At 38.2% G+C, this 15,283-nt stretch overlaps 1 long non-coding RNA gene across 4 annotated transcripts in view; it reads right to left on the bottom strand.

The window, feature by feature from the left end:
* The window catches only part of LOC146398749 (uncharacterized), a 181,067-nt gene extending 166,128 nt beyond the window's left edge, over nucleotides 1–14,939 (bottom strand). For all 4 annotated transcript variants that reach the window (XR_014817208.1, XR_014817209.1, XR_014817206.1 and 1 more), the window contains exon 1: nucleotides 14,854–14,939. This is a non-coding gene — a long non-coding RNA (uncharacterized LOC146398749). The remainder of the gene's footprint in view (nucleotides 1–14,853) is intronic.
* Between the last annotated feature and the right edge of the window lie 344 nt (nucleotides 14,940–15,283).

The following is a 15,283-nucleotide window of genomic DNA, read 5'->3' as shown; positions in this document are numbered from 1 at the left end:
CCTGGGATAGACCATGATGGAAAATAATATAAAAAATAATATATGTATGTGTGTCTCTGTGTGTTTGTGTGTATGAATGTGTGTGTATACAACTGAGGCACTTTGCTGTACAAGCACAACATTGTAAGTCAACTATACTTTAATAAAAAAGTTAAAAATAAACTGAACATCAAAAACTAAGAACTTTTGAATGCCAAAGGATATTGCTAAGAGACTGAAAAAACAACCTACAGAATGGAAGAAAAAGTTTGCTTACATTTTATTTGCTATGGGTCTAGTTTCCAGAATATATAATAACTCCTATAACTCAACAGCAAAGTCAAACAACACAAGTAAAAATAGTAAAATATTTTAGTAGATATTTATATAATGATACACAATTTCAAAAAGCAAATGAAAATACTATAAAAATCATTAGTTACCAGTAAAATGCAATTCAAAACCACAATAACATAGTGTCTAATTTTCTATTTCTGGTCTCTTTCTGAGCCTCAAAAATATACATAATTACAGCATATTATATTTTTCCATATGTTACTGTTTTATTTTTAATCTTTGCACTTTTTTCTTCTGATTAGGCGATTTCTAAGTATCCATCTTCACGTTTATTGACTCATTCCTCGAGATAATCAAATGAAAAATCACAAAGAGAAATTAGGGAAAACATCCCAGTTACCACTGCATCAAAAAGAATAAAATATCTAGGAATAAATCTAGCTAAAGAGAAAAAAGAACTGTATTCTGAAAACATTAAGAGTGTGATGAAAGAAATCAAAGATGATACAAACAGATGGAAAGATATACCATGCTCTTGGATTGGAAAAATGAGCATTGTCAAAATGACTATCCTACCCAAGGCAGTCTACAGATTCAGTACAATCCCTGTCAAATTAACAATGACATTATTCAGAGAACTAGAACAAAATATTTTAAAATTTGTGAGTAAAGACAAAAGACCCCAAAGAGCCAAAGCAATCCTAAGAAAGAAAAATGGAACTGGAAGAATCAGGCTTCCTGACCTCAGACTATACTACAAAGCTACAGTCATCAAAACAGTATGGTTCTGGCATAAAAACAGAAACATAGATCAATGGAACAGGATAGAAAGCCCACATACATGTGGTCAACTAATCTATGACAAAGGATGCAATAATATACAACAGAAAAAAAAGACAGTCTCTTCAGCTACATGTAAAAGAATGAAATTCGAGCACTCTCTACCACCATACACAAAAAAAAACCTCAAAATGGATTAGACCTAAATATAAGACCAGGCAGTCTAAAACTCTTAGAGGAAAACATAAGCTGAACACTGTCTGACATAAACCACAGCAATGTCTTTACACATGCACCTCCTAGAGTAATGAAAATAAAAACAAAGTTAAACAAATAGGATCTAATTAAACTTAAAAGTTTTTGCGTAGCAACAGAAACCATATGCAAAAAGACAACCCACAGAATGGGAGAAAATATTAACAAATAAAACTGACAAAGGATTAACCTCCAAAATACACAAACAACTCATAAGCTCATTATCAAAAAATAAATAACAAATAAAAAAGCGAGTAAGAAGATCTAAGTAGACATTCCTTCAAAGAAGATGAACACCTGGCCAACAGGCACATGAAAAAATATACAACATTGCTAATTATTAGAAAAATGCAAATCAGACTACTCTGAGGTGCCACTTTATACCAGCCAGAATGGCCATCATCAAAAAGTCTAGATCATCAAATGAAGAATCACAAAGAGAAATTAGGGAAAACATCCCAGTTACCACTGCATCGAAAAGAATAATACTAAATTCTAGAGAGGGTGCAGGGGAAAGGGAGCCCTCTTACACTGTTGGTGGGAATGTAAATTGGGGAAATCACTATGGCAAACAGTCTGGAGGTTCCTCAAAAAACTAAAAACAGAACTACCATATGATCCAGCAATCCTACTCTTGGGCATCAACCCTGAGAAAAACCATAGTTTGAAAAAATATTTGCACCCCAATGTTCATGGCCACACTCTTTACAATAGCCAGGACATGGAAACAACATAAACCTCCACTGACAGAGGACTGGATAAAGAAGATGTTTACAGATGTCCAATGGAATATTACTCAGTCATAAAAGAGAATTAAATAATGCCCTTTGCAGCAACATGGATGGACCTAGAAATTATCATTCTAAGTGAAATTAGTCAGACAGTGAGAAACATCATATGCTATCACTTACACATGGAATCTAAAAATAAAGAGGATAAAAATGAACTTGTTTGCAGAACAGAAGCAGACGTACAGATTTTGAAAGTAAAACTTGTTTACCATAGTGGATGGGGCGGGGGAGCAGGTGGAGGGACAGGGACTGGCACACGCACGCTGAGGCACAAGGATCGACTGGGCCGCAGGTTCTGCCGCACAGCACAGGGACCTCTCTCCACTCGATGCTCTGTGAGCGTCGATGTGGGGAAATAATCCGAACGAGAACGGATGAGTGTGTACGTATGACTGAATCCCTCAATTGTACAGAAGACATCACTACCTTGTAAATCAACTGCATTTCAATAAAACCTTAAAAATGAGAAAACGAGAGATTTCTATGTGGACAACCAGACATACATGCACACTTATATATTAACTTGTTATGTATTTGTCACATATATAAACATATTCCATACTATATATAACAGATATATAACCATATCTAATAAATATAAACATATGTTTAAATGATTAAAAACAGCTGTTTTTCAATTGTGGAATTAAAAGATTTTTTCTTATTGCTTCTGTTTTTAAAATTTTCTACAGTGAACATATATCCATTGTGTAAATATATATTTTTAATGGATGAAATGTTGCCTAAATGATCAAATATAAATAGTGCTACATTAGATCAAAGTTTGCTACAGAATAAAAGCCATTCATTAAGTCATAATGAGCTTGACACATCTATAAGCGTAGTTTCCACAGACTATTGGTGACAGGACAAAATTGCCTTTGAGTAAGAATTAAAGGGTGTTTGCATGTCAATATTCCACAATAAATTCCTTTAAAAAAAGTAATTAAAAGGAAGAGAAAAACTTGGGATTAGTAAAGACCATTCTTCAAAATGTGTGACAAGGGATCCAGTTTCTGAAACCAAGGGAGGCACAGGGATGATGCTGTTTATCCAGAAAGAAGAGATTGGATATGTCCTTATGCTAATTTGGGTGACTGATTTAATGCATTTTATCAAGTATATGTCCTCTCATCTATAACATTCTGGGGGGGGGAGTAGACAGATGTAGATCAGGTATAGAGGGACAGGTCTTTGAAAAGAGAATACTTTTTCTCAATTAGCAAGAACTAAGGCAACTGATATTATAGAGATGAAGAATGGGGCACAGATTTTGATGTGTGAAAGAAATATTGAAGTAATATGCTATTTTGAAATGTCTGCATAATCAAATACATTTTTTCCTTTTGTTCTATAATTTATATATAAGCAGCAGTATGTTTTTATTGACATAACAATTAATGGCCCATGGCTAATCTTGGCTCACGGAAATGCTTTGTTTATGCCTCAGATAAATTATAGAATTGCAAATAAAATCTGGACTTCTGTCTTGTTTTGAATAATTGGAAGTATTCTTTTGGTGATTCAAAAAGGCCCCACAGTAACCATATTTTTGGAAATCACAATTCTGGGACAACTAAAGCTGTTTTAGCTTTTTTTTGGCCAGATGCATTCTAAGAAATTCACAGCCCTACATGGGCTGCTTCAATCTCTACTACAACACAACTGCCTTCTACTTTTTAAAACCTATGTAACTCCTACCCATAATGTTTACCTATGGAGCATATTGGAACCTCTGAATTATAGAAAGAAATGTGCCTACTGGTGAGGCAGAAAGGGAACAGCTTTGTTTTCATCTCAAGAATCAATAACCAATATGTGGGAATGTGGAGGGAGGGAAATTACCTACAATGTTCTTTGACAAGGCCCTTGTATCCCAAAGCTATGAGATCAGAACAGCTAGAGTCTCCCACGAACTTAGTGGGTGGTCAGACTGATACATTTGTGAGGCTGAAGGACACATGAGCAAAAATGGTTACTCAAAGTCCCACCGTCTTAATACTGTGATAGTGGGCTCAAGCTCCAAATCCAGGAAAACCGTTGCTCGACTTCTTTTCTTATATAGGTGCCTGTTTTCCCTTTGGTTATGTTTTCAGGAATACGTTACAGGGAGTCTGGAGGTGAGCGCGACAGGGATCAGTGTGTCAAACTAACACCACTTTAACCTAAGTGTTGAGAGTAAGTCTGTTACTACTTGACCACTTATTTGCCTAAGCACTCTGTGCCTGGAGTGACTTCTCCTAGCAGAATGTGCGTTTGTAGAAAGAGAAAGCAGAGGGAAGTGTAAGGAGAGGAGAGGGGGTGAGGGAGGCGAAGCAGCAGCAGAGGAAAAGGAGAGAGAAATGGGAGGGAATTCTTGAAACCTGTAACTTAAGAACAGAACACACTTATTTGCCCAGATGATTGATTTGGAAAAACAAGGAAACAAACAATATTTGCAACAGGAAATCTTTTTTCACACGTTACCCACGCTCTGGGCTGGAAAGAGAAAAATACTGAGTGGAAACAGTGAAGGAAAGGGGCCCTAGACTCAGAATTGTGAGAGAGGAGGCTGAGGACTTTGCGGAGGAAAAAGGAGAATCTGCTATGGAGGCCCAGTCCTTACCTCTGTGAGGCCATCACTAGTATCCGGCAGCTAAGCTAGGCCAGCTCCCACCTGGACTCCCCCTTCCCTGACAAATCTTGACCTGCCTGAATCTGAGAAGCTACTGGACTGTCCTCAGATTTGGCTTCAAGTTCAAAGCAGATCACCCACCAGCTGCTGAGTGTTTAATGTTCTCAGCCAGGCCCTTTACCACCATGTTAAGCAGCCCTCCCATCTCCAAGGACACGCATAAATCCCTGAAAAGAGGAAATGGGTTCCTAGACACTTGCTATTACACGCAAAATAGTGCTTACTCTTCTCAACCAGTAATTAAAGTCTTCCAAATGCAATGTTACAGAAGGAAAATTCCCAGGTACATCTCTACTGCTCAAACAAGTATTTGGGTCAAATTGATTGGTATTAGTTAGAGAGCTTACCCTGAACTTGCATAGGGATAAACCACACTTTTGTGAAACAAATTGAGGACATTGAATAGAATCCTGAAAAACGACTGGCAGTACTTGTGTTTTAAACAGGAGGGGAGAGACTATCTCTATCTATATAGATACATAATTTTAGCAACACCATTCTGACTGCAGTGTGGAAAATGGAGTTAGCAAGTGGGGTTAGGAGACCGTCTAAGTGATAGAAAGACCGAGGAAAAAGTTGTTAAAATTGCCTTGACATACGTGATCTTGAACAAGTTACTTATTAGAATTTAATTTATAAGCTGAAAATACTAATGGGTACACAGTCACATTGTCAGAGTTCAACTGCATGGCTCCTATGACAATCCGACCTTGTGCAACCACCAAACAATCTTCTCCCACCAACGTGTCAATTCCTTAATTCCTTAAGGGCATGGAGCACATCTAAGTTCATAGTAAGTACTTAAATGCTTCTTCAGTGAATGATGAATATCTATATGTGTAATATTAAAAAATATATGATACTATTTAGAATAGGCTCAATTACTAAGGGCTTCTAAGATTTATAAAATACGTGTATACATTTCTACTGTTTACCCTTGAACACCATGACCTTGAACTTCATGGGTCCACTTATACATGGATCTTTTTCATTAGAAAATACCACAAATACTATTTGATGTGCGGTTTGTTGAATCTGCCAATGCAGAACCGCAGATGAAGAATAGAGAATACTGAGGAACTGTGGGTACCAGCGGTTACCTATAAGTTACACATGGATTTTCAGCTTCATGACGGCTGGAGCTCCTAACCGCACACTCTTCAAGGGTCAACCACATTTAATGGCTTTTCACAAGACTGTGTAATCTATAATATATACCTATGTGTCTAATTAAAGGATCCATGATGAAGACAGTAAACTTTTAGGTACTATTTAGATGCTTAAATGTTTGATATGCACAGGTTTAAGATAAATGTGAAGATATGTAAATGAAAATAATTTATGCATTGAGGAGTTCCCTTCAGGGCTCAGCAGCTAAGGAACCCGGCTGGGATCCATGAGGATGCGGGTTCGATCCCTGGCCTCACTCACTGGGTTAAGGATCCAGTGTTGCTGTGAGCTGTGGTGTAGGTCACATGTGCGGCTGGGAGCCTGGCATCACTCCGGCTGTGGCTTAGGCTGGCCACTGTAGCTCCGATTCAACCCTCAGCCTGGGAACTTCCAAATGCCATTTTAGTGTACCCCTAAAAAGCAAAAGAAAAAAATGCATGGATTTATGTCATCCCCCAAATATCAGTGAAGTGATAGTGATAATCTTTTAATTCTAGTATTTAGCAACTGATCAGTTTTTCCCATATGACCTAATTATTTCTCATACACTTACATAATTAATGACTTTACTTACTGTATCATCCCCTCAGTTTCCTTGTTATCATGCACAAGCTTTCAAGCTAGGATGGAAACTCCCTTTTGGAGAAAAGAAAGCTTTTAATTTGGAACTTTGGGAGTATTATATGAAAAGGTAATTTTTAAGAGCAAATTCTTTAAATAGATTTTAAATAAAGTAGGGATATATCTACAAAGGAAATATAATAAACTGCATTGACAATTTCATCCAAAAATCATGTTTGTAGATGGGCCATAATTTTAGAAATAGCAGTTCATTACCATTATCTATGACTGTGACTTAAAAAAAAAGTTCCCATATGTAGCATGAGATTAGTTTCCAAGTATAGACGTTTCTTAAGTCTAAGCTATATGATAACCCTTTAAAACAGTAAACATTTATTCAATTTATTAAGAGAGTCTTGTGCATCATAATGTTAAAGTATTTTCTTCTGTGAAAGTAAAATATTCTTTCAAATACGAAACAAACCATAGGTATATGTAATAGAAGAGAAGTCACTTAAAATACTCGTTCTCTAGTTGCCACTTGTATGTTTTCTAATAAGAAGTCAACATAGTGCTTAAAATTATAGGTAGAATTAAGGACCCAAGTCATCTACTCATCTCTCTGTGCCTCAGTGTGCTCATTGCTTAGCAAATAATACAAGTACTTATTTCATAAATTTTTTAGAAATATAAAATAAGTGTGTATATGTAAAGTCCACAAACTAGATCATATATATGTGTAATTTTATAAAAATTGCCTTTGGCTGTTTTTAATGATTCATACAATATAGTCAGTTACATCACAGAGAGTTTCACACATCTAGTAACAAAGCCTGGGATGAGCACATGGCAACAATGTATTTTAATGTCATATGCCATGGAAATGAAGCAGACCTCCTATAGCAGACAAATGTGCATGCTAATTATGATCAGCATTCTCATTAAAGTTTCAACAGTTTTGCTAAATCACTGTGAAAGGACAGAAGTTCATCAATTTGATCCCATAAGACATTTTGACTCCCACAGTGTCAGATGATGGCTTTCCCATTCCAGCTGTGGTGTAGCTATTAAGCTGTTTGGCATAAAGTAATTTATGAAGATTTTTAATGGGAAAACAGTAGATAATTGCATGTTGGGTTGTTGTTTTTTTAATCGGATCCAACTAAACTCCTCTCTTCCACTCTCTATCAATGCACAGTCACTTTATTGACCATGGTGACACTGACAAGGATGTTGGTAAAATGTTTATTTGAAGGAGGACTCAGTAGTAAAATCCTGAACATTGTACATTATTGTTCCAAAAACGAACTCCAAAACTTTTGAGTGAAGGTATAAGAATTTTCAAATTGGCTTTCACACACACACACACACCAAAAAAAATTTAGTGAGTTGTGTTCAGAGTTGACAATCCGGTAGGATGGTGATGACTCTAAGGACCCCAATTATTTTTATTCTACTTTGTTGTCTTCAGGGTGACAGATTTGCCCTTAACCTAGTTCCTTCTCATGGACACTGACTGCTGAGGTCATGTCAAGACACAATAATTACCTGAGGCATGAAGAGAACTAGTTTCCTGCATTTCCCCTTAAAAAAAAAAAAAAAAAAAAAAAGGGCAAGAAAGAAAACAGGAGGAAAACATGACCAGAAATACCAGCAGACTTCCCGATATGCCTCACGAGCCAGAACTGGATCATATTCTAATTCCCAATCCAATCACTGGCAAAGGGAAAAGGACACCTTAACACCAGCCAAGCCTTAAACCCGAACAAATATCACCTCTCCCTAAGACGCATGGTGAAAGGACGGCTGCATTAATAAGAAGGGGATTTTGTTACTAAAAATAAATGGGGAATGACATTTGATAGACAGCAATGCCTGCTTAAACCATCAGAAACTTCTGCTTCTCCCAAAATCATACTTGATTAGTTACAAATGAATTTGAGATTCTGCCAAAGCCATTTGTAATACAATCTATCAAGCTGATGTAACAGAATTACCTAATTTTCAGATAAATGTATTAATTATTTAATTAATTATCCATCTTTTTCTTGACCACAAAGCAGCTGACTTATTGCATATCAGGCCTAGGTTAGCTATTGAATATATCTTGGTAAACAAAACACACGGTAGACATATGATGCTGATAAGCTTAGAGTAACAGGCCAAGCATTAAATAAATATACAATAGAGATAATATTGCGACTATGAATGATATGAAGGAAAATTACAGGATACTATGAGAGAGAATATTATGTGGGGTAGGAGACATGGTAAATTGCAGAATCTGAGGGATTTGAGAGGGTCTCTAATGAGAAAATGACATTTAAGTTGAATCCTGAAAGATAAGTAGGTATTGACATTCTTTCCTTGACCAAATTTTACTCAGGTTCCCCTAAAATTTTCAACTAGACTCACGTGTTTTGCTCTGCATTGTCCCGTTTAGCCCAACACTTGTTAGCTCAGTTTAGACAGAACTCCAACCCCCCTTACCAGTCATGTCTCATTTTAGCTGTTTTCCAGCCACGGGCCCCCACTCAGATGCTTGGTTGTAAGTCGCCTCTTGTCCGCACTGTGTTCAGAGCTGAGCCCACTCTCTGCTCTGCTCAAAAGTCCATGAAGTGATCCTACACCTGTCCTGATAGACTTTCCTTTGGATAAGTTTGCCTTGCCGTGCTTCCACAGTATTGCTGAAAGGGTTTTTTCCTCAACGGTGTTCGCTGTGTAAAGAATTAGCTGGGCTGGGGCAGGGCAGGGGTAGGCAGCATTTCTAAAAGAGACCACTCTGCAAATAACCTCAAGGAGGAGTAACCTCATATACCAGCAAAGCATCTATTTTTAAATGATGAAACCTTCAAAGTAGTTATCAGAAATCAGATTAAACTTTTTAAGCCCCTTTTAATTTTAAATTAAATCTACTATTTTGTTTGCAACACAGTACATCTTATACGTAATGTAATATATTTGTATGTTAACTCAATACTCTCTTTAAAAATATGTAACTAACTTTCCTTTTAGCTAGGGAAGCAAACTCATGGAAAGTGAAATTTATAAGCAGAACATATCTGACGTTTTGTGATTTCAATAAAGTACATATTTCAGTTAGTATTTGAAGTATCCCTTTATATTCACATTAACATAGCAAAACTGAATCTTTCTGGATTTACCAAATGAATGGGGATGAGCGTAACAAAGTTGAACATTATTCACAGTGACTGCTGCTTTCAGCAGAAACCATATACATTCATCCTATGCTAACATTGTTTTATCTTTTTACAGAAAAAAGGGAAAATTGTTAGTTAATAGCACGCATAATTTAATATTTTATATTTGTAACATTAGGAAAAAAGCCCAAGACTCCTGATCATTATCACCACCAGCAATGTTCAAGCTCAGGCCTCTTTACGTTTGTCCTGGACTCAGATAAAAGCAGTGTCTCCCTTCTGTTATTTAACACTGTTTGATGAGAGCCGTATTGGTTGGGATTTCTTCAGTGCTTGTACGCTTGATTTATTCACCATCCTTCTAAAATATAAGCTCTGGATGGGAAGGATTATTTGTGTTGTCCCCTGGTTTATCCCCAGCTCCTAGAGTCCAGCACATGGTAGGATCCCATACCTAACTATTTAATAAAATGAAATTGTTTCATGAAACTCTGAAGTTTCTGTGACTCAAGTATGTTGTACATTTAAATTGTGTTGAAAGTGCTGAGAGTAGGTGCATTAATAAGTATGGCAGGTGTTATCAAATTACACTTTCAAATATAAAAGTATAAAATATCTCTGTTTTAGCCTTTAGAATTAGAATAATGCATTATAGTTTTTGCTCAGATTGTTTAGGACAGTAATTTTTCTTTTTAACTATTTTAGTATATATTCATTTCAAGACAGTTTTTAGAAGGAAAAAAGTTATAGAGCAGGAAAAGGAAATCCAGTCTTATATTTTAGACATGTTAATAACCTCATTAGGCTAGTTTAAGTGACTGGGTCACATATTTTGCATATTCTTAGTGACATAATCAATCCATTGATAATATTTACATTTCCAGAAAAGTCACAAGGGTTACACAATTAAAGCATGATCATGAATAAATTTTGGCTATTGTAATTTCAATTAAGAAGTGATACTATAGATTGATTCATTGGGGTAAACATAGTGAAAAAATTAAAAGCAATGTTAAATGAGGAAAGATTGATGAAACTAGGGATTTTTTTAATAAAATAAAATTGGAATTTTTACAGTGATTCTAATGCTCACTTTCTAATAACGTGTGGCATTTCCCCACAACACCACGGAGCAGTTCTCAGACACGAGATGGGTATCCTGTAATTCAACTCAGTTCTGAACTACCCAGAGATAGCATCAGATCCCACAAGGGTTCAGTCTCTCAAGACTGTCCCCACCCCATATTTCAGAGGCCAGGTATCAACTGTGCTTTAGACCAACTGGCAGGAGACTAGAGATTTCCAGGACCCTCCCTGGGGTTGCCTGATTTGCTGGAGCAGTACGTGCTGACACAAAGATATAGACAGTGATTTCCACACAGATAGACAGCATCATCCGAGAACCTCACTTCCACAAATTACTTTCTCTTTCCTGCCAGGACTGTATCCTCTGCTCCATATTCTAGGCTCCACCGATACCAGTATCTGCCCCCTAACGTGTCAACTTCAGACTTCTCACTCTTTGGCCACTTGACCGGCCTTTGCCTTCCTTCTGTCTAGCATCATGACCTCAGTAATTCTTTCCACTATAACAATAATCTGATGCACGGGCACCTTCAGTCCAATGATCCTAACTGTTCACTCTCTACCACGTAGCTTCATGTCGTGTGATGCCACCCAGGTGCCATCATTTACTGTTAGTCACTCCCTTGCCTACACGCTCAACTCCGTTGTTGTTTTCTTCCATTTTCATGCTCACTTCTGCACCAGGTTGAATACTCTTCTCCAAAAATTCATGGCCGTCCAGAATTTGAGCATGTGACCCCTACTGGAAGTCAAGTATTTGCAAATATGAAAAATCAAGACAAAGTCATACTGGATTAGAATGGACCCTAATCCAATGACCCGCGTCTTTCTAAGAAGATCATATAAACACTTAGATATACAGGTTCAAGGGTCATGTGAAAATAAAATCCGAGGGGGTTTTTTCGGTTTCTTTTTTGCTTTTTAGGGCCACACCCATGGCATATGAAGTTCCTAAGCTAGGGGTTGAATCAGATCTGTAGCCGCCCGCTGGCCTACACCACAGCCACAGCAACGCAGGATCCAAGCCATGTCTGCAACATACACCACAGCCCACGGCAAAGCCAGATCCTGATCCCACTGAGTAAGACCAGGGATCGAACCCACATCTTCATGGATCCTAGTCAGGTTTGTTAACCACTGAGCCATGAAGGGAATCCCAGCAGAGACTGATGTATCTACAAACCAAGGAAAAAAACCAAAAAACCAGTTCACCAAGGACTGCTAGAAACCAGGAAGCGGCAATGAAGAACCCCCACCCTCGCCCCTTAGAGCCTTTGCAGAGATTGTCTTTGGCACCGTCTTTAAGCCTCCAAAGCTGTGAGAGAGCACATTTCGATTGTTTTAAGCCTCCTGGTTTCATCATCTGTTATAGCAATTTTAGAAAATGTTCACATCTGGGAGAGCAACAAAAACCAATCACCCCCACCCTAAATTTTCAAAACTCTCTTCATGCTCCACACATGCACTCAAACTCAGACACAAATGGTCTCGCTGTATTTATTTATTTTTTTTTTTTTGCCATTTCTAGGGCTGTACCCAGGGCATATGGAGGTTCCCAGGCTAGGGGTCTAATCAGAGCTGTAGCCACCGGCCTACGCCAGAGCCACAGGAATGCCAGATCTGAGCCACATCTGTGAACTAAACCACAGCTCACTGCAATGCCGGATCCTTAACCCACTGAGCAAGGCCAGGGATCGAACCCGAAACCTCATGGTTCCTAGTCGGATTTGCTTCCACTGTGTCACTGTATTTTTATAAGCACCATTTATAAGTCTCAGTGCTTCCTGATAATCCTGTTATATTTTACTATTTCACCACTCTAATATTCAAGAGAAATCCTTCCCATTTTCTATTCTCAAATCTCAAGTTCTCCAGCCCTCCTCCATCTCACCTGATGAAATTTTCTAACTTTTTAAGAAATCTATAAAAACAATTCCCTGTACTCTTGTTCACGGAATTTAGCCATGTACCCCATCTGTGCCGAAATCCCTAATGCTGTAACTATGAAATGACTATAGGCTCTACTCTAACATTATCCCCTATTTTGTGCCCATTGTAATCCCTCTTGAATCTTGCTCCACAAGTTACAACGCCCCGTCTCTGTGCCTTAAAACAATTAAATAGGTAACTATGAGAGTTCCATTTTCTTCCCTTTTGTTTTCTCTTCAAGCTCTTCCAACTAGACTTTGCTCTAAAATTATTTGGGTAAATATTATTAAATTATTTGGGTAAATATTATATATATATATATCACATATATATATATATATATAAAATATCAATATTTCCCCCCAAATGATCCATCCTGAATCATTTTCCTGGAATTCTCAGCACTGCTTAATTCATCCCTGCTTCCTTCTGTAATAATATTTTTTCACCTGGCAGAACTTTTTCTCCCTCCATTTTCCTGCTCCTTCTGCACATCTACGCCTTTTCAAAGGTTTTGCTTGTTCCATCCCATCTCCTGGACCTCTAACTGTTGGGGTAACTGGACTCAGCCTAAAACTGACCTTTCTACATCTGTTATTACTCAGAGGTCATCAGACACAAATGTTAAATACCGTTTTTGGGCAACTCACTCCACTTTTATAACTCTACTCTTCCTATGAATTCTGGAATTCTGACTTTTTGTCTTCATTTGGATTTCCCATAGTCGTCTAAAACGTATACTAAAAAATTAAAGTTTCTGCCTCTAAATCTGCTCTTCTATCAAACGGCCCCAACCCTGTGCATTCTCCACATTCTCTCAGGAGCCTACATCCAAAACTTGCTAAGAGCCCTGACTGGTTTCTTTCTCAGAGGCTCCACCACAAGTCAGTCAAGACAGGCTGCCTAGTATCAACAAGCTCACCATCACAACCCCAGGTCAGGCCACTTGTACCTCTCGCCCTTCAATTTGCTTTCTTGTTTCCTCTCCTGCATAAGGGACTGCCTACATAGCAACAGGAGAGTTTTCGTGTTTTTTTTATATATATAATGAGTTGGGGTTTTTTTCATTATAGCTGGTTTGTAGTGTTCTGCCAATTTTCTACTGCACAGCATGGTGACACAGTTACACATACGTGTCAACATTCTTTTTTCTCCCATTATCAGGCTCCATCACAAGTGACTAGACATAGTTCCCGGTGCTACACAGCAGGTTCTCATTGCTAATCCATTCTAGAGGCAAGAGTCTGCATTTATTAACCCCAAGACCCAGCAATCCCACTCTTGGGCATATATCTGGACAAAACTTTCCTTGAAAAAGACACATGCACCCGCATGTTCACTGCAGCATTATTCACAACAGCCAAGACATGGAAACAACCCAAATGTCCATCGACAGATGACTGGATTAGGAAGATGTGGTATATATACACGATGGAATATTATTCAGCCATAGAAAAGAACAAAATAATGCCATCTGCAGCAACATGGACGGAACTAGAAACTCTCATACCAAGTGAAGTAAATCAGAGAGAGAAGTGATATTTTAAAATACAAGTCAGGTTGCATCACTCTTACGGTCAAATCCCCTCCAGAGTTTTTTCACATGACCTACGAGGTCTTCCATGATAAGCCCCTCACCAGACTCCTGACCTCTTTTCCTCTTCTCCCTCCCTGTTTCCCTCCTGCTCTCGGTTCCGTTGAGACCTCCAGCTTCTGGGCTTTACTGGAACAGGGCAAGCATGCTTCCTACTCAAGGTTTTTGCAACTAGTGTTCCTTCTTGAAACCTCTTTCTCCAGGGATATCATAAAGAAAAGCGAAATTGTGTAAGAAATACAAATGGAAGGTACTGTTATTTTAAACAGAGTGGTCAGGAAAAGACGGAACTGGTGAGTTGGCTTTTAAAAGAGACATGTTTAGGCGATTGTATTATCTGTATAAGAAAACACACATTTATATTTGTATTGAAAACATCGTTACAGTGTTTTACAAGCTAGCTGCATTTCCACATTTTAAATTTTCTTTGTCCGAAAGTGAGAACCTTGGCTCCTATTCATTTAATATACTTTAAAAAATCCATACTAGTGTAGAGCCAACTTCCTGTGTCCACACAGCTGCCCTCTCCACCACCCTCAGTTCAAACTTCCCATTCCCACGCCACCTCTTGCTTACTTGCATGGCCACACTTGCCAGGCCACCTCCATTCCTGGTCTCCCTCCTCCTCCGATGCACCCGTCAGCTCTCCTCTGAAGACGCTCCGCCTGCTTGCCAGACCCCCAACACCTGCCCTGGGCTTCCTGCCATGGCCCCCGCCCACTCTGCCCATGTGTGTACTATTGTGCTTGCCTTCTTATAATGGCTTGAAACTGACGTAGAGTGTAAATGCTGCCCTGGCCAGATGATGATAATCCAGCAAAGCTGTTAGGGAGTTCTCACTTTAAAGAGGAGAAATCAAAAACTCATTATAGGACCAGTGAAAGCAAATTGAAACATGAAGAAATAGAGAATATTTGCTCAAGATGAGAAGAGAAGGGTGTGGATTACAGAGCGATTAAAGAGTGGAATACAACTTTATTATGAATCTACATTGTGTTCCCTCCAA

Source organism: Sus scrofa, chromosome 10 (assembly GCF_054392235.1).
Source record: "Sus scrofa isolate SSC_HxYL_T2T_F1_AM1 chromosome 10, Sscrofa_HxYL_maternal_Yorkshire_Landrace_v2.0, whole genome shotgun sequence".
In the NCBI taxonomy this organism is placed as follows: domain Eukaryota; kingdom Metazoa; phylum Chordata; class Mammalia; order Artiodactyla; family Suidae; genus Sus; species Sus scrofa.
The sequence above is the reverse complement of the archived record's forward strand: the minus strand, read 5'-3'. Positions and strand labels throughout refer to the sequence as shown.